This window comes from Adiantum capillus-veneris, chromosome 1 (assembly GCF_014529385.1).
Source record: "Adiantum capillus-veneris isolate H3 chromosome 1, ASM1452938v2, whole genome shotgun sequence".
Classification (NCBI taxonomy): domain Eukaryota; kingdom Viridiplantae; phylum Streptophyta; class Polypodiopsida; order Polypodiales; family Pteridaceae; genus Adiantum; species Adiantum capillus-veneris.
In genome coordinates, this window is record NC_140931.1 from 52,635,806 (window position 1) to 52,656,868 (window position 21,063).

The window sequence follows — 21,063 nt, forward strand, 5'->3', positions numbered from 1 at the left end:
TGCTGTCACATGCTGCATTACCTCATGGTTTTTGGGCAGAAGCTGTGCAAACAGCTATTCACTTGATTAATCGCTCACCTAGCAAGGCTTTGGGTGGAAGGTGCCTGAGGAGGTGTGGTCTGGCAAGCCACCCTCATATGCACATTTAAGAGTGTTTGGTTGTGAGGCCTATGTTCACATCCGGAGTGAATTGCGCACCAAACTAGAATCAAAGTCTCATAAATGCATTTTCCTAGGATATGGTGAGGATGGTGAAATGGGGTATAGATTATGGGATCCCGCATTACGGAAAATCATACGTAGCAATGATGTCATCTTCAATGAGAATTGCATGCACAAACAGCCCACAAAGGTCGAGGAAGTGCGCCGGGTTGTTTTTCGTGAAGATGTTACATATGGACAGCCAAGAAGGCCCAATGTTCAGCAGCCTTTACATGCTGAAAATGGTGCTGAAAATCAGCCATTAGCTGCTGAAAATCAGCCCCAACAAGTTGCCATTGATGCACCACAGGTAGGGGAACAGGTTGATGCTCCTAGACCGCCCGTTGTTGCGATGCAACCGGCTGAACAGCCTGCTGTTTTTTATGGTTTACAGGCTGAAAATCCACCTGTTATGGATCATTGGGTGCGTAGGTCTACTCGGGTGACAAGGCCCCCCGATAGATATGAACCGTCTTTGGACTATGTCATGCTTACTGATTGTGGTGAGCCGTCTTGCTATAAAGAGGCTATGCAACGGGAAGACAGTAAGAAATGGTTCAAAGCAATGGTTTCGGAAATGCAGTCTTTGGAGAAAAACCATACATGGGACTTGGTTGATTTGCCTAAAGGGCATAAGGCTCTGCCATGTAAATGGGTTTACAAGACCAAGGTCACATCTGATGCTTCTTCTAAGTACAAGGCACGTTTGGTTGCTAAAGGGTACAAGCAAAAGCATGGTGTGGATTTTGATGAGATTTTTCTCCTGTTGTAAAGCTTGCCACATTACGTCTTGTTTTAGGCCTGGTTGCTTCTGAAGATATGGAGTTAAAGCAAATGGATGTCAAAACAGCGTTTTTGCATGGCGATTTGCTTGAGATGATCTATATGATGCAGCCAGAAGGTTTTGTGTCAAAGGGGCAAGAGAAGAAAGTATGTAGACTTTTGAAGAGCTTGTATGGTTTGAAACAGTCTCCCCGTGCATGGTATCACAAGTTTGATACATTCATGAGGTCTCAAGGATACAAAAGAAGTAATTCTGATCACTGTTTGTATATCAAAACGGCAAGTGATGGATCTCGTCTATTGCTGATTTTGTATGTTGATGACATGCTTATTGCGGGTAAAAATGTCACGGAGTTGGATGCATTACAGCAAAGCTTAAAGAATCGCTTTGACATGAAGGATCTTGGTGATGCTAATCATATTTTGGGCATGCGTATCTCTCGAGATAGACCTAACAGGCGTCTGTATCTATCTCAACGAGATTATGTTAATAAGGTGCTACATCGTTTTCATATGGATGGGGAAAGGCACTTGGTACTCCGCTGCCTCCATATGTAAAACTGACTGCACATGACTGCCCAAACACAGATGATATGCGGGCTGAAATGGCCAAGATTCCTTATGCATCAGCCGTTGGCAGTTTGATGTATGCTATGGTTGCTACACGTCCGGACATTGCATTTGCGGTGGGAGTAGTAAGCAGGTACATGAGCAATCCTGGCAAAAAGCATTGGGAAGCAGTGAAGTGTATCTTGAGATACTTGAAAGGCACTAAAGACTTGTGCATTTGTTTTGGGAAGAGTGAGACATCTGTGCATGGCTTTACAGATGCAGATTTTGCTGGACATCCAGATTGTAGGAAGTCTACCTCTGGATATGTGTTTACATTCACAGGAGGTGCAATTTCTTGGATTTCTAGACTGCAAAAATGTGTTGCTTTGTCTACCACTGAGGCTGAGTATGTGGTTGCCACTGAGGCATGCAAAGAAGCTTTGTGGCTCATGCGTTTGGTAGAAGAGCTTGGCATTAAGTCACCGGTTCCTGTGCTACACTGTGATAGTCAGAGTGCTATTATGCTTGCAAGGAATCCTGTTTTTCATGCCAAGACAAAGCACATAGAGGTGAAGTATCATTTTATCAGGAGTGTGCTTGATGACAAGAGCATTACACTTGTCAAGGTGCACACAGATGACAATCCTGCAGATCTTTTGACCAAGAGTCTTCCAGCAGAGCGGTTTGCATATTGCCGTCAGATGATGGGTGTTGGATGAGTAAGTGCATGATCAGTGATGTATCATAGTTAGCTGATTCTTTGATCTCCCAAGGTACATTGCCTTTAGGTGGGAGGTTGTTAGGGAATAAAGGCCTAAGTGCCTTGTACTTATTAACTTATAAGTTAAAAATCTTATAAGTGAGGGGGCCCAAGTGTGAATGGCCCCCTAGTCACTTACTCATATACTCAAAGGTCAAGCCCAAAATGTGACAATCGTGACTTTTCCCAAAAACTTCTACGAGCTCTCTCTCTCCTCACGTTTTCTCTCTGCGTGTGCTTCTTCTGCGCCACTCTCCTCTTCTCCTTCACTCTCATTGCATAGAATAGCAAGTGGGCTCTCTCTCCTGCTCCCCCACACACCGCTGATGTCTTACAGGGCATAAGCCATTAATATCACTTGCAAGAGAAGGATCCAAGATTTGTTTCAAGTCACTGTTTTTCTCAAAAGCAGTGCCATGCAGATGTTGATGTCTACAGCTACCAAGCAGCACACTCCAAGGACTTGGCAAGCTTTCAAGAAAATTTTTGCCCGAAGTTCTATGGTTTCTGACATCTTCCTTCAGAGTGCAACTTTTGGCAGAGTGTGGTATCCTGAAATGCTTGCCATGGAAAACCCAAGCAGATTATATCTTGAAATTTCTTGACATCTCTCAGTAGATGTCTTTTCGAGCAGATGACCTTGGAGGCTTAGTGTGATTGCTATCTTGGGACTACCATTGTCGCCAAAGAAACACTGTTTGTCCAAGAGCTGTGGACCATGCTGTGCTCGGCTACGACCCTATGGAATGAACCTAACCCTAATTTTTTTGGTGCAGGTTTTAGGATGGAAAGTCAGTCGACTTTTCGAGCTCGACTGATGTCGAGATTGCTTTTTAAGTTTGAATTTTGTGTGAGAATCTGTTTGAGAGCTTGTTTGGTGATCGTGTTTGGAATTTGTTTGAAATGGATGCTATCTGTTTTAAACCTGTCTTGGTGCCGATTTGAATTGTTTAACTCTGGTTTTAATACTGGTTTCAATGATTGGTGATTTTACTCCCGGGTGGAGAAGTGAGAAATACTGTTTTGGTATTGTTTGACCTCGGAATGGCGCAGGTCGATGCTTGGGGAGCGTTATGTTGTATGCTAGAAAACCTCCGAACGACGCAGGCCGATGCCTGGGGAGCGTTTGGTTGAATGCTTGTAAAATAATTGTTGTTGTGACTCCCGGCCGGAACCTGGATGGTTATACGGGAGGAGTATTAAGAAGATGAGCAGTGGTTTCTCTCAGCACCTCCAAATGACGCAGGCTGCGGTCTGGGGGGGCGTTTGGTTGTAAAAGGCCTCTATATCTCCCGGCCCGTACCTTTTTAGGTTATGCGGGAGGAGTGATGAGGGAGTCGTTGAATATCTCCCGGCTCGGACCTTGTTAGGTTATGCGGGAGGAGTGTTCAACGGCTTTATGTTTCTATGTCTTGTAACATGCATATGTAAGCATTTGTGTTGCATTGTGATGTGCCAGCTACTGAATATTCCTAATTGGATGAGATTGCTTGGGTATGTAATTTTTTAGTGCATCAAGACACCCGTGGAAGATCAGTACGGTCTGGGTGTGATAGCTAATTTTACTACGCCGGAATATCAAGAGTTCCGATCTGGACGAAAGGAGAAGCTAACTCCTTGATCAAAAGAGCAGAAAGGAGAAGCTAACTCCTTAATAAAAAGAGCAAACTGATTGTCCCTCGGAAATTTTTGAGCTAACTTGAGTTGTTTTGCAGACATGCTGTAATCGCGAACGATTACTCTCCTTCAAGAAGGGGCAAGGCGGTACCAAACGTACTGTACATGGCGTATATGTATGTACTGTACGTTGTTCCTTATAGGAAAAAATTTTACGTACGTAAAAATACGTACTCTTATAAAAAAACCGCAAAGTACTAAATTTTCTAGGACATTTTCAATAAAAAACAAGAGAGAAGCCAACAACTTATAGAGACATTCAAAGACACGTTTCACAAGACAACCATATACTGTGTAACTATTGCAAGAGATTTGGATTTTTATTTTAAATCAACATTGTACGGGCTTTCCACACCCCACCCAAAAAAAAAAAAAAAAAAAAAAAAAACGGCGTATGGATCGTTCCGTATGGTACGGATCCGTACAGAACGTCCGTACGGTACGGAACGGATCAATACGTACGTTTTGATCCAACCTTGGGAAGGGGAGATGTCACAAACTGTTGACGTGTCAAAGCCTAAAGAATGGAGCCAACTTGCAAATGCTGGCCGAGGGGCCTAAACCCTAAGAAGAACAAGTAACAGAAGAAGTCCTATCAACTTATGGGGACCCCGTCCGATGGCGCCCCAAGTGACATAAAGGATTAAAATATAGCAGGACCCGCACACACGCAAAATTGATGACGTGGTAGATTTCCGAAAATTGTGCTGGCATGATGACGTGGCAGGCTGTACGGATTTTCGCGTTTTGCGCTAGCTGATGATGTGGCAGCTGGCTATATGGATTTCCGTGATTTACGCTGGCAGTTTTTTGGCTTTGCTTTGGACCAGATGCTTTTGAGTTTGAAGGCTTTTTACTGTAAACTGCTTTTGGGGCCTAGGGCCTTTAAATATGTGCTAAGGGCTCATTCTTTGGCATGCTTCCTGGAGAAGGTGCAGAGTCTGGAGTACCGGCTTGTACTTTGCTGATGCAATATAAAGAAATACCGAAAGGGGCGCCAAGGCCAATACTCTTTGGGGTGGAATTCCGCCACTCTGTGTCGCGTGTCGTCTCTCTCTCTCTCTCTCTCTCTCTCTCTCTCTCTCTCTCTCTCAGTTCAGTTGTTATTGAAGTGCTAAAAGTCTGCTCAGTCTGCTCTTTTCTATTGGCACGTGGTGCCCGTCTTGTGACAATGACCTACTTGATCATGCATGTCCTGCTAGAGGCTCACAAAGTGCCAAGCTAGATCCTAAGATAACTAAGACTGATGTTGACCTCTAGCAGTAGCTTGTCCTCAAGTGCAATGTGCACGTGACAATATCTGTATTTGGAGATGAATTATTGCAGGATTCTCTCTTCATCAAAAGGGTTTATGTCCAAAAGATTGAATTTGTATGCATGATTGCATCGGGTAGTAACTGGTAACAATGTGGTTTATTTTTTGAGTATGTGGGTGTAATCGAGGGGACAATAACTCTTAAAGTACTCTTCGTTAAGAGAGGGATAGGTGACAAGCAATGACGTGGCACTAACACGTGGTGAAGCAGCAGGAAAATGGAAAAACAAAGGGACTTTCTCTGGGCGTAGGCGTTAGTGAAATGCAACCCAAAAACCTCTGCAAGTCATGGATTGTATGAACTAAGACATGGCTGCAGCATGCTTATGTAACACTGTTGTACATGGCTGATATTTATCAGGGAGAAGCTTTTGTGCAACCATTTAGTTGACAACTGTTGACCTAAAATTAATTTTAGCAAATGATTTTTGAGTCGCTTTTGAGGCTACATTCCCATAAATTAAGGGCTCTAGTGCTAGATGTAATTGAGATCAGCTTGCACGGTCACACAAACAATTGTAAAAACTCTTGAGATGGTATGTAAAGATATACAACATGGGGCGCTCGACTTGAGGGCCAATACTCTGTGGAGGGTAAGTACGATTCTCTCGTGTTGTCTAGTGTCTTCAAGTGTCATTTATATTGTTCTGCTCAGTCTTGCAATTGCAGTTTGTGAGTTCGGGTTGATCATCCGCTTGACAGGTGATTACACTGATGGTCTCTGCCTCTCTTTCACTAAATAAGTAGCCATCCTTACACAAGCTAGCAGTTCAGTAAGTTTCCAAATGGTTTGCCAGCGAGTGCCTTAATGGTTTCGCTATCTACAAACAAACCTGATACCTGCTTTCTACTACTGGAATGAGCATGGACCGAATGGGGCGAACCAATGAAAACAAACAATTATTATTTCAAAACTATAGCAAATGGGTTTGATCTTAGGAGAAGTTTAATTGTTAATGCCCTTTGCAAATGCTTCTGTTCGAGCTACAACTTCATTTTTTCATTTTTTGACCTTGTACCAATGTTGGCTGTTTTTGGTTCCCACTCCAACTAGAAAAGTGCAGGTATTTCTGTATGTCAGAATTGGTCCCATGCAAAAGGAATGACGTCTTTTATGGTGCCTTGTGATTTCTGTACTTTTACATGTACGTGACAGCTGAAGAAACCTGGCATGAACAATTTTTCTTGATATTCCAATGATTTTTTTTGCAGGATATACAGCTGTATTCCCGAGAATCTATGTGCGAGATCCACACAAAGTTTTAGGGGTTACTCGGGATGCATCCGAGGAAGAGATTCAATCAGCTCGCAACTTTCTTGCTGAACAATATGCACATCATGAACGAAGTAGGGAAGCTGTTGAGGCAGCTCATGACAAAATCATCATGGAAAGCTTCCGAGCAAGGAAAAAATCAAAAATCAATCTTAAGAGCAACCTTAAAAAGAAAGTTGAAGAATCACCTCCGTGGGTGAAAAGAATTCTGAATATTTTTGAAGTTCCACCTTCTCAAATTATACTACAGAGGGCGGCCTTTTTTGGACTTATGGGAGTGTGGAGTGTGATGAATCCAGCCGAGGGGGGCCCCGCATTTCAGGTTATGCAACCACCATATGAAAGAGCATTTTACAAACATTGTTGAGCTTTATTCTAATCAAAGATGATTGTGAGACTGCTCTTAAGAATCGAATCATCTGCAGGTGGCTGTTTCTCTAGCAGGATGTGTGTATCTTCTTAATTATAGGCTCAAAAGCATTGGGCGGTCCTTCATGCTTGGGTTAGCATTCGAAGTGTTTATTCACAGTTGATATGAAAGAATTCGTTCTTTTGTCGTTTGTTTGTGTTGCCGTGTCTGTTGTTTAGAGTAGAATACTTGTTTCACAGTTTCAGTCAATCAAGCCTCTTCTAAAAGGATTTTCAAGTGAATAATGGTTTTCTTTTTTCAAATCTTATTTTTGTTTAGAAACATATCAGGTCATGTAGTTTTTCTTCTTCATCTGTTTTCTTGTGTTGCCTTGCTTGTGTGTTTTAGCCTCTCTTATAATTTGTACGCTGAGAACTTTTCTGTGTGTGTGTGTGTGTGTGTATGTATATATATAATAAGTTTCTCTGATTCATCAAGCATTTGATCTAATTGAGCATGTCTGTGGTTTCAGATTCGGCGGGCTTGTTGTGGGATGGTTGGTTGGCTCCTTCATTGTACCTGTCGTGCCAATGGCTTTACTGCCTCCGAATTGGAGCCTAGAAATCATAACGGCACTGATATCATATGTATTCATGTGGGTTGCATGTACTTTCTTGAAGTAAGGACACCTTATAGATATTGTATACACGGGCCTCAAAAGGCTGGACTTGCAAGTGGTGGCTCTAGCACTCATCTATGCCTGTGCTCAAAAGGATGTCCGTTAAATGTTTCAGTAACACACTTTCTAGAGTAGATAGAGCTTTTCTTCCTTTTTAATGCACCATTACTATTTCTGTCACACTAGCCAATTTACCCGATCGACATTTTTGTAATGTACCCATTAGTGGTGAATATCAATATGTATTGGGATTTGTTCAAAAGAAAGCATGCTCTATGAAGTAGTGATTGTCACTTGAATGACCGTTTTGGGAGGGATTTCTATTGAATTCCAAGCAGAGTGTCAGCTAATGACTGCTTTTGTAGTACTGAGCGGTGAGGACTGGTTTAAATCTTGTGGACTTGAAAATTTGTTTACAATCTTCAAGGCTCTAATGGGAAGTGCAGTTAGTAGTGGCTTCCTTTTTGGTGGTGGTATTTCTCTTTTGCTTGTCCTATTATTCTCAAAGCACACACTCAAACACTTCCCCCTAAAGATACACCTTCATTTGACATGAATCAATCCATGACTAAATTTGCAATTAGGATTTTCTTCTTGTCAATTGCTGTACGTAACGGATCCCAGTTACCTCTCTCGGGCGCTCACTCTATGTAGAACTCCTATATCTCGTGCGTTCAAAGGGTATCATAAAAATTCCTTACCTGTGATTTTTTTTGTGAATATAGCACACCCTTTTTGTGTTCAATCCGTATTTCTTTTTGAAGCTATACCCCTTTGTAAATGAAGATGTGGCAATTTTTTGAAATTAAAAAATATCCTTCTATTGAACCCATGTGATAAGTAAATATCAGGTGACCTCCCGTTATGTTCCGTCTTGAGTAACAGGTGGAGTTCAACACTTGTTGGATAGATCTTGGAGGTTTTTGGGGATTGTTTTCTACCACATTAAAGTTTCTTCTGCCTGTAGCTACTACATTGCAAAGTGAAGAGTAGCCTGTTGATTTATACCACCTGATTTAACAAGAGCAGTTGCCTTCTCAGCACTTGCAAATGAGAGGTTTAGTGCTAACTGGCTCATTGATCTTTTTCCTTGGATGAACACTTTTGTTTCGAAGGTTTCCCGACCTGAACCAACGTTGAATGTTCAAGAGGCACCCTCTGAATTGCACCCTTGTAAACTGCATGTTAGATGTTAACAATGTTGGCATTATGCAACACAAAAAGCTCGAACTTATCTCTTCTCTATCTCTCAACAACCTTTGGGCGTATCACTTTGATCTTCCACTCCATTATCGGCTCAATGTGGTTTGGTTGAGGCATTGCTTTCCCCTTTTGCCTTGCCTCCTCTACTGTGTCTATGTTAGATGGCAGTGCCATTGTTTGTGGTTGATCGGCTTTGCTTAGATGCTTCTTGATGTGAGATTAAGTACTTTGCCATAACCTTCATTCATACGTTCTTCATTTTCGTATCCTTAATTCATACCTTCTAGAATTTTCCTATTGATGTGGTTGTCACTCAAAAAATGTGTCTTTCCACATCCAAACATCTTGCCAGTCCTAATAGTGAGCTTCAATGAATTGACATTTAGACGGGCTTTGTTCGTATCTAGCACGAAAAAGCTCCCTAGCCATGAATATGTTATTAATAAATAGTACTTTTCTTGAAGGAATAAGAGTTCCATAAACTATTAATAATTTATGGATCACATGTGGATTTGTATTGTCATGCTGATGATAACAAGGATCTTATCCATAATAAAACATGCATTTGTATCCTAGCATTCATAGTAGGTAGATTTTAAATGTTCTCAATAAGCTCCTTACATTGGCAAAAGGGTCAAAGGTTGGTTTTTGGAATAAAAGGCAGGAAAGAAACATGATTAATTTTTGCATTTTGTTGTCCCATTAGAAAGATACCCAAGTTGACGTCTTTCTCAACCTCTCTTTATGTTAAGGTTCTCATATAGCCAACTTGTTTGAGCACAAGTGTAGAAGCAATGCAAAAATTCATCACTTGGCATGTTTTACAGTTAAGACATTACAACCGTGGGTATATGAAGCAAACATAACGTTACATATGTGCATATTTAGCCTCTCAAAATTCATCTAGTGTTGTGCAAGATCTAAACTCTTTGTTAAGAATCTCAAAAAACAAGGTCTTCATGCTTCTATTCAAGTGTCGAGGTATTTTCAATAAAGTAACGAGAAATGCTAAGGTCAACTCTTAGCTTTTAATAACCTTGCCTTTGGACAAGTGCCATAAAATGTGGAGTGACGAGTAGTTTAAATGTGATGCTGTCTTAGCATGGAAATGCTAGTTGATTGAGGTGGGTCCAACAAACAATTGAAATTCCACCTTCAATAGTGTGCTTCCTCAAGCACTTGTGCCACCAAAATTGGAATGAATTACTCAATAAACAATGTCGACTAGATGCTGGTTAGAAGCAAGTTGGATTCCATAGAGTCAGTAAACTAGTTGCGGGTAGTAAGTGTGCGCAAAGAAGTAAACTAGTTTTGATCACATGATACGTAGTGGGCATGCATTCTACAATTTGAAAGATGTGTCCATAATAGAATACACTTTTTGCAAATCATGTGTTGCATTCAAATTTGTTTCAAGAATTTTTCTTTTCTTGAAATGGTCATTTGGTTGATGTAAATCAAGACTTTGACCAACAAGTGCAACCAAGAACTTGCTAACCATGCTAGAGGTTCGGTATGGAAAAGGGCTAGTGAGAAGTGATAAGCTTTAGGGACTATGTCTCTGATAGGCGAGGGACTCTAGCATATTCATCTCCACATATCTGTACTCCTCTTATAGGCCCCTGGCCCATCTTCAGTAGACCCCTTGACAACTCATGCTGGACCGTGTCCTTCTGGTCCTACCTTTCTCTTGACATTACTCCCTCCTTGAAGGAGAGTTTTTGTCCTTAAAAAAAAGGTGGAATCTTTGTTCCTAAGAACACTCATGTCTTCTTAAGTGGCACTTTCTTTATGTCTATCTTTCCACTTAACCAATACTTGTGGACGCACATGATGATGAGTACATAAAACTTGATAGGAAGAAAACTTGTAGGCTATAGCTCCAACTCGCTTGAATATATTTGAATGGGCCACAATATGTAGGAGATAACTTAGCTATCTAACCAGTTTTTATACTTTTTGAATGGTCTGGAATACGTAAAAATATATCTTCACCTTCTCTAGAAGTGACTTGTTGATTTTTTTTTTCTCAACATACATTCTGTATCTATCTTGTGCTTGTCAAACATTTTGACGAGAAATCTTGCGCATATCCACGTGATCTTGGATAATATCCATGACTTGCTGAATTGTTGATGTAGCCAATCCCACCCTTACTGATGGATTGGGTGGAAAGGTGTACATAAGACTCAACAAGTAATTCACTTGTTTTCATTAAAATGCTTCATAATTAGTCAAATGAATGAATTTACATGTTGCTTCACATATGAATTTTCTAAACACTAGGATCCATAACACTTAGTTTGCATACATCAGCAAAAAATTATCCGAGCGTGTGTTTCCACTATTGGAGTGTTTTGTGCTTGCCTATGCTCATGGCACAGTTGATGCACATAGCATACATGAGACTTGAGGGAATAGATATGTAAATAGCTCTTTAAAAGAAATTAAACACTTTCCACTTTGAATCGTAACAATTCATAATATACTAAACAAAACAATTACTAAACATGCTAAAATATGTGAACCATGATAGAATGCAAACATAAATCACATCCAAGTAAAAACAATGAAACATTTTTATTGACATGAAATAGCCTTTGCTATGTACGTAATAGGTGTGCATAATTATAACCTAAAAATCTTAATCAACCATTCATTAATGTTGTTTGTCGTACTTGTTACATCAACAAAGTTTTACTAGATGTTCGATAAGCTTTGGCCACTCAAATTGTTCCCAATACCTCATGCTTGAAATGATCTAATAAACGGATTTCACCAGCACCAAATAGGGACTTTTTTAAAAAAAAAAATGAGAAAAAGATCCTTCTATTAGTTACTGAAACTGCCCATAGGGCTACAACCACCTCTTCAGAGAGGGCTACAACAACCATGGTGGGAGACTCTCCCAATGAAAAAACCAGAATATGTACAATGGGGCTAAATCAAGAAATGGGGGGAGGGAAAATCCACACAGGTGGTCGGTAGTGCCATCGTAGTACACCCTGGACCATGGTGTAGAAGGGCCCAGGATGCCAGAGTCGTAGGAAAGCCTCTCTGCGCTGCCGCATGCGGTCGGAGCTGCCCTGTAGTCGTCCTCTGAGAGTGTGGATCAGCTCTAGCCAAAAATCGCGTACAGTCTCTGCTGGTCGCACAGGGCGAGCCTCAAAGATGCAGAAACAACGGGCCCACCAGATGAACCAGAGTGTCAGGCCACTGATGCGCTCCCAACACTCCTCTCTCTTGCTGCACCACTCCTATGGAGTAAGCTCTGTATAGCAGGCTGAAGTGTAGGTCACCCCTCCTGCCAAATAGGGACTTTTTTATGATACATAATTAAGAAAAAGGCATTAATATCTGGTCCATAGACTCATATTCTTCACATGTGGAATATTTCTCATATAGTGATGTCAATAAATGTGATATTTGTCAAGTACAAGAAGTACTTGTGTGTGGAGTTAACTTGAGACACTCAATGATAGGATTGAGAGGGACCTTCCTAAAACCTTGCCGCACACTGGTTGAACCGAACTCGGTGAATTCCTAAACCATGTTGTACAATGTGTGATTGACAACATGTGCCAAAGAACGATCCCCACTTTGTAGGCGTATGATCGCCTTAAGAGAATCGACCACTAAAAAGTATATAATACCCTGAGTAGACCTTCATAAGGGAAATTTATTGGGGTTCACACCAACTGGCTAGCCCATCTCTTAACCCTAACCTTATTCTTTCATATACTATAGAATAAGGAGTTGTGAGATTACATCCTCACATTGTGCTCCACCCAAACCCGTGCTCCTACTTCCCTCATTTTCCTGCACGCACGCACACACACACACACACCCACACTTGTGCACGCGCACTTCACAAGTGGTATCAAAGCCTAGGCGGGAGGTGCATCAGCATCTTCACCTTCATCTTGCATGCACAGGGCTCAAGAGGAGCATAAGGTCTTGCAACGCTTTCAAAGCTAAGGAACTAGAGGAGGATCTATAGAATCGAGTGAAGAGGAACTTGACTCATCTGGTAGCACTGGATTATGATGAGAACTGAAAAAAGGTAAAGGAAGTGCTAGTTACTTTGTACAATTAGCACTGGTGATTGCAAAAGCAATGCAAGGCAAAGTAAAATTGCAACACTGGTGACACCAATCTGTAGTGCAATAAAGAGAGAGAGAGAGAGAGAGAGAGAGAGAGAGAGAGAGAGAGAGAGAGAGAGAGAGAGAGAGAGAGAGAGAGAGAGAGAGAGAGAGAGCTTCCTTGCCTCTCATGACACTCTCGACGAGAAGAGAAAGGAGTTTCGATAGCGAGAGAGAGGGAAGAGGCGGCATTGTGCTTTTGAAAACACACACAAATGGTTTCAAAGAAGCAAAGTATGTGAAACACACACACATATACTTAGCCTCATCCTCATGGAAAGAGAGGAGAGAGAGAGAGAGAGAGAGAGAGAGAGAGAGAGAGAGAGAGAGAGAGAGAGAGAGAGAAAATGTCTTCTTAGCTCTGCAAGCTATGTTCGTTTATGTATATCTACTACTTTTTTATTTCATGGTATGGGCAAATTTGGCTCTGTGTGAGGGAGTGTTTATGTGGTGGCACCCTTGCTTCAGATAGTGCTTTTCTCTTCTAGGGCTCTCTAGATCCTTAGGGCAGTTGAATGAGGTTTTTATGCTTTGTAAGTTTTTAAAGTTGTGACTACCTATAAAAGCCTATACTGATGTAATGGTTTTTCTTTTATAGTTTCACCTAGGTCATAAAATGAGCATTGAAAAACAAAAAAGGGGGAGTTCCTTTATGGCCTTCAAAAAGCAAAGTAGAGTCACCTTCAAATGGCCTTGAAAAGGAAAAGTAGAGTCACCCTTCAAATGACAAATGGAGGCATATAATATAGATATTAGTTTGGAGGTGCCGCCTCTAGAGGCACTCTCTCTCTCTCTCTCTCTCTCTCTCTCTCTCTCTCTCTCTCTCTCTCTCTCTTTCTCTCTTCTCTCTCTAATTGGACAGCCAATGCACACCGGTTTAAGACACCCGGACACAAGAAATGAGGACATGTGGGGGGAGGGGCTACATGAATCTCTTTCCCCTTTATATATAGTATATATAGACCTTTTTTTTGCCATACTCACAATTGTGAGTGGAGATGTATATAAACTCAACAAAATAATGTACAAAAGACCTCAAGCACATCTTGTGCCTTGAGGGATCAACATTACTACAGATCGGCCTTTTTGTTACGGACATAAGAGACTTACTTGAGAGAGATATAATGGAGGGTGTCACCCTCGAGTTGGCTAGAACCACAATCATCTTTCATAGTGTCAACTGGAATGGAGTGGGATGGCTTTAATCGCTTGGATCCACTCACCAAAGCTCCTCCCTTTTCCATTAGAGACTATCACTTCCCTGCTTTCTTGGATTATCTCGTTGAAGTCAGTAGTTGAGAGTTCATTTTTGAAAATACATTTGTTCCTAGTTCTCTAGACTTGTTTAAAGTAGCCAAAGCACAAAACTTGTGTGCATGTAAGGAGCTTGGTTCTTTATAAACTTCCCTCCCGTGATGAAATAATTATGTAGAAAATAATCTTTTGTATCCATTTGCAGACTTTGCCTGCCAAGCCACTTATAGTCAGATATTATGATCTTCATTTGATGTTTGCATCCTAAGAGTGCTATCTGATCGAATTGCTTCTTTGCATCCTGAGAATCTATCTTATCCAATTTCTCTAGCAAAGAATCTTATTGACTATCAAAATAGCCCCCTAAAGTGCCTTCCATAGGAATATCTTCATTGCCTGGGGCCATTAATGGTCCCAAATGTTACTGATTAGCATTCTTCGCCTCGTTTCTAGCCATTTCTTATGCCATTGTTTATTAAGAGGGGCAAACCAATTTGTTTTAAGCATTAGGCTAAAGTAAACTTCCTTGGTTTGAAGTTTTAAGAAAATTTTGTTCCACAGGCCACCACTAGGCTTTCCCCTCAGATCCAGACTCACAAATAGGCATCAGAACTTGATTCAAATCTTCGATGGCTCTTTCAATTAGAAGTCTTTCAGGAGAAACAGAGTCGTTAATTGGTTTGCTTCTTTCCATCTTGTGTTGCTGCCATCCCAAAATTGAGCTAGATATCTCAATCCTTTGTTATTGATCTTCCTAGCAATCTCTCTCGAATGGAGTTACTAAATCCCTTCCCACTTTCGATAGCCATGGGAACTAGTGTGTTATGGAAATATTTGGCGGACTCCCCCGATTCGAGGGTCTCTATACCTTTGACACATGTACAAACTAGATCGCTCGTGATGGCCCTTAACCTTAGTTTTTCCCACTGAGGTGCTAGCAGTTTGTCGTGAATCCCTAGTTCCTTCCAAGGGCCCCTTGAGAGGAGACCTTCACTTTGTTAATCATGTCATCTTAATGGCCCATGCCTGGTCTTGTTTGGCTAGTGCAACAAAAAAATTAGCACACCGAGCCTTTGCATGCACCTTAGGGTTGAGGATTCCAATGACGCCTTGCTCCTTAGGTTTTGCAACAATTTTCCATCTGACCCACTACCAGGGGAGCAAAACTCGGGTGCTATTCTTCCAAAGGAATTTGTTCACCAGTTTCAAGAATTCCTTTCAGCCATTTTTAAGAGAGGACCTGCAAAGGATATGTACGAGATCATAAAAATATTAATCACTTGTACTCTACCCTTGGAGGGGGGGAGCACATACTCCCACTAATGCATCTTGCTTTGCACTTTGTCCAAGACCCACAAGAACCTCTGCTTGTTGGTGATGTTGACCCCAAGTGGGGCCGCTAGATGGCGGAATGCCTTTCCTTTAGAGACGACCTCTCCTAACCATTCAGATGGGTCAAACAAGTGACTCTCTAATAGCAAGCTCAATCTTGATTCTTCAATATTGCACTTTGACCTTGAGGTGGTGGAAAACATTTGAACGATCCCCAAAGCCATAGTAAGGTAGACTTAAAGCATGCCATGAATTACTTTATGTTTCAAAAAAGATATAAGGATAATATAAACATATTAATGTGGGTTTCTCTTCATTGGATTGCCTTTGGAGAGTTTTTGGATGTCATCTCCTACATCCTTCTACAGGAGATGTCACTATTAATAGCTATATTAGGACGATGATTTTAATTATTTGGTAACAAAGCATCCAAGATATAATTATCACTACCTTGATGTGGATGCATAGAGAGTATTTACACATGTTTTCACCTTGGAAGGAAAGGGAGGAAGGAGAGTGCTACCAAAATTAGGCCTTACTTCTTGTTGTCCACAACAACATATGGGTCACTTACTAGTATTAATTATATACAATAAGTACCTTAAAAATCATACATACGGGCACCAACACAACCCTGCTAGCTGACACTACATATGTGAGTTGCTTTGTATGTACACCTTGCTAAAGCATGATAAAAATCCCACAAAAGGAAAGCATGTTCACTATCATTACACTCCACTACATGTACATATATACAAATTACAAAAAGTGGGGTGTTCAAAAAATATGCGCACCATCATAATTTTTGAACGGTATCCTTCTTTTGCAATAAGCTCAAAAAATGCACAACAAAGAAACTTAGCTTCCACACAGAATCAATATCCAACTAAAAAAAAAACGCTAGCTCTAAGAATACAGAAGTTTCACCAAGCCACAAACTAAGGAAATATACTCAAACTCATATTCAAAGCAAACTAGTTCTCCCCAAATAACTAACAATGGTGAAAGCTCTGGCCAAAATCTAGTTGGGTGTTGGCGGAAAAAATATATGGGACCCTCAATGGCCCCCAACAATAAAGATCTTTCTATGGAAATACTTTGGGGGGCCCTTTCAATTGTGGTCAAGATTTTAACCAGAGAGATAGGTTTGAATAGATGCTTAGGGTGCAAAGCGGCCAGTGAGGATCCCCTCCACTTGTTCCAAAATTATCCATCTACAAGAGGCCTAGTGGGAAAATTATGCAAATGGGTACAAAAGACTTGGATGATCCCATTCTTCAAGATGAACTACTCTTGGGAGGCAAGGTGTGGAAGAACCAAGCCATCTTGATTTGCACACAAAGTGTCCGCTTTTGCTACTTCAAACAAACGTGGAAGTCTAGGAACCAGTGTGTCTTTGGAAAAGACCACTCGATGGCTAGCTTCAAAGAGATTACTCAAGAAAGTAGTGAAGCAACCATCGATGTTAGAAAACATAAGAACTCTGAAGACTGGCGTCAAGAAATATTTTCCCTCTTAACTCTAGCTCCCTCCAGCCAAAAAAATGTGACTCTCTCAGTAGCTATCGTATTTTATGGATTATGTAAACCCACATCCTATATCTGGTCCCTCAAGACATCCGTCGTGCTTGAAGTTGATTGTACATTTCTTTCTGGGTTAATTTAAGTAATCCACTCACAATTGTGAATTTGACAAAAAGAAAAAGAAAAAGGAATAAAATGATGCAAAATAAAGATATTGTTCATAAGGTAGGCTCCTTTGCACTACAGTATGTTTGAAATGGACGATATAGTGAATGGAAGAAGTATGCATAATCAAATTGTCAACAGTTTTAGGTTTATTGCCTTTTTCTTCATTTGCATGCCATGTAGTAGGATAGGATCTATGTGGCAAGGCACAGGTTCAATTCTTCAAGTTTGGGAGATACTATCCCAACTCTTGCAACATACTTTAGTATGGAACCCTATTACTCTAGGCACTATATACTTTATCAGTATTTTCGCAAAGCTTTCATAATATGAACAATTTAACTTGATCTTTTAAAAGCAAGGTTATTTAATTTACAAACATGTTTGAATGAACACATTACCTATTCAAGTCAATGCTCGTTTTGTCATGAAGTGTTCATTGCATTAGTGCTTTACACCAAAATGAGCAACTTTAATATAAGATCCGTCCGGGTTGGTTGCAAAGTGAACCCTTCTTGATGGTGATCGAGATTACAGGCTCCACCCATATTGCGATTATGCTTTGTTGTATTCCTAATGGTTTGGTTTATGGATGCCTCTCAGAAGGGTGGCTCCCTATTCTAGCCTTTGTAATGTTTTGGGTTTTGGCTCTGAGGTAGTCCATCTCGAGGGGGATGTCTTATTGAGGTGGCAATCCACCTTATTTCCCTGTCAGCCTCTTTGTGTTTTTGCTTAGTTGTGACTTGTCTGGGTGAGCAAGTTGTCCTATTGTAACTCCTTTTGAACTCCATGGCTCATTTGGAGCATGGAGGTGGTGTATGCTTTTCTAGTTTTTGATATATTTCAACTCACTTAGTTGAGTGAGTACTGCCAAAAGAAAAAAGATTCGTGCTCCATACAATCTAATCTTTCATAAATGATCTTGAAACATATTTTAGTATGATATCATATTCAAAAAATCATGAGACTTTGTACCCCTAGTTTCTATGCAACATGAGATAGCGTGTCCTTAGATGAAGCTAATCAAGCATGATAAGTTCATCCAAGCTATCTCATAGAATGATTTTGGTCTCTAGTAGACATTAATAAGCCTCTCTCTCTCCCTCTCTCTCTCTCTCTCTCTCTCACACACACACACACACACACACACACACACACACACACACACACACACACACACACACACACACACACACACACACACACACACACACACACACGACGCGAGATATGGAACACATGGGAGTTGCTTAGAAGAGAGGCAAAAATGTGTCACACGGAACACATGGGATTTTCTTAGAAGGGTGAGATAAAAAGTGTATGTGTGTGTGTGTGTGTGTAACTTTTTTGGATGATATATGCAACTTTATGGGGTATAAAAGTCTAGTTCTGGCTTTTTAAAAGAAGCCTTTTTCTTAGCAAACCAGACATAAAAGAAGCCGTACAGAAGAAGAGAGTTAAGCGTACATGTGATACTTTATTACTTTCTATCCTGAATGGATCTACCTTTTGGAGTGAAATCTCTTTGTTTTTTGTTTTTGTTTTTTGCAAAACTCAGAATTTGTGAGTGGATTGTATTAAGCACAACATCAAATTTACAAACTAGCCTTAAACTCAAGCCGAGCCTTGAGGTGCTGAAGATTACAGATTGATTTTTTTCTAATTTTTCTATAGGTCCTTTAATTTCATACCCTTGCATTGCTCGATTTCCTTTTTATTTTATTTTATTGTTTTCACTTTGTTAGGTTAGAATTGTGTACTTTTTCTATAGAAGTTTCTACACGTTAAAAGAGAATCGAGTGCATTGAGGAAGTAAGCCAAAAAAGGAAGGTTCAAAATATATCTAGTTGTTCTTACACGTCAAAGGTTTTCACATTAGACAACTATATTTAGTGCTTCAACACATGGAGACACGTACCATCCTACCATTGGACATTTAAAAGATTGCACTTATAGCTAGAGATAATAACACTTAGCTAATGATCTTATTTATTTCGCAAGTTGTTGAGCGAAGGACTACACCTATAATTTTTTGCTCACACGCATATTTTTGTGAACACTTATTGTAATAAACGTCTTTCCGACATTTCATTTCTTGATGGAGCCGATTCATTGTAATTAGCGGGACTCAATTGAGTTTCCAGCTTGTATTCACCAAGTAGTTTCACCTGCTTATGTAATTAGATTAGAGATGTGTTCACACCTCCAAGGCTGAAGTATAAGAGCCAATTATTGTAAACCTAAGGACAGTTTTTTTTGAATCATTAATCAAGATAAGTTTTGAGCGCCGTGACTGTGTCTGAGAGAGAGTCTTATCCTCTTGCTACGCGAGCTACGGAGCCGCCATTGGAGAAGCGACACCGCCATTGTGTTAGCAACGGCGAGAGCTACGCACCGATACCAAGTGTGTGCGTATTCGACTTCTACGCGAGGTGAGCTCCCACGAGATTCTATGTGAGTTTTCTTCCTACCTGTGTGTCGGAATTGAGCGTGCCATATATCTATAGAACCGCAGCGAGTAGAGCTACACATTAGTACCATCGGAGTCGAAATTCGGTCACCTAAATTTTTCGGCTGTCTTCATACGCGTTTACCGCACGGAGTGGTTACAGGTTGAGATTATATTGTAGATTCATAGGATATTGTCCTTACCTAGTGTAGAGATTCCCCTTTGAGTTTGAGGCTGATTCGATGACTTTAGATCACGTTTTGGATAGCATTTGTTTGTGGTATGATTTTCAGTCATTTGCGTATTTGAGAACTTAGGTTTGATTTCCTTGGTAGTGATTGTCATTAGAAGGTCGAGTAGGTGATTTGACACCCACCTATTTTTTTCCATGCACCTGCGGGTCAAGCTCCGTCCTTGTCTGACATTCTTGTTTGTCGGTTGAGTTCTCGCTATCATAGCCACCGCTAGCGGCGTAACCGCCCAACATTTGGCGCCGCCGCCGGGGACGAGAGCCCTAAGTAGGTGACCTTAGACTAATCCTACGAGGTGAATTGTTTCATTTACTTTGTATATTTTAGTTAGAAAGGTCTAGGAGTGGTGAACTCCGAGGATCTTTGAGAGGTACTAGGAAACTCGTGGTATTCCTGGGTCTTTCTTGTTTGACAGTTTTTTAGTTTAGATTAGATTGATTTTTGTTGGTGATTGAGTGATTGTTGAGATTGAGGTATTTGCTAGTCCGTGTGTGGAGTGAATCTCTTTATACTCACCATTGCAAAAACCCATTTATGATTAGAAGTAGCTTAGGTAGGACTTGATTTGATCCTGATCTAGGGCTATTAATCAGTGATTTATTTGCTTGATGTGTTTGTTTGCATGTTAGATCACTAAACCATTGATTTGGTAGTGAAACTTGCATAAACAAAGTGTAGAGAGATTTTCTGTGAAACTGAGTGTTGCTGAGCACTTAAGAGAGCTCTTGGAAGAGTTCTGTGCCAAAAAACTGGAATTCTGTAACATTAGACATCATACGCGTATTATGTCTTAGGGGCTAAACAGAGACCAGAACAGAAAATTTGACATTACCAGAGTGTTCAGAAGGGGGGTTTTACCCTAAGATCAACATAAAACAAGGGCTTTAACACTTCTAGAAACTCAAAATACCATGTCAGAGTGCAAAAAAACGCAAAGAATAGGGAAAATTGATTCAGAGCTCATTTTTGCATTCAAACTTGATAAAACACTTGAAACTCAAAGATAAACACTTGGAGAAGCTTAAAATAGAAAATTGGGAAAATCTGTGAAAAAAGACATCATACGCGTATAATGTCTTTTTGCACTTGCTGATGTGATTTTTGAATTTTGACTTGACAACATTGTTGCAAACATAGTGAATAGCTGAAATATCA

At 40.5% G+C, this 21,063-nt stretch overlaps 1 pseudogene across 1 annotated transcript in view; it reads left to right on the plus strand.

The window, feature by feature from the left end:
• The window catches only part of LOC147464744 (protein CHAPERONE-LIKE PROTEIN OF POR1, chloroplastic-like), a 38,203-nt pseudogene extending 30,348 nt beyond the window's left edge, over positions 1-7,855 (plus strand). Inside the window, exons 3-5 of the transcript XR_015188620.1 lie at positions 6,501-6,883; positions 6,987-7,063; positions 7,443-7,855. The product of XR_015188620.1 is annotated as a protein CHAPERONE-LIKE PROTEIN OF POR1, chloroplastic-like (transcript). The remainder of the gene's footprint in view (positions 1-6,500; positions 6,884-6,986; positions 7,064-7,442) is intronic.
• The last annotated feature ends 13,208 nt before the right edge of the window (positions 7,856-21,063 follow it).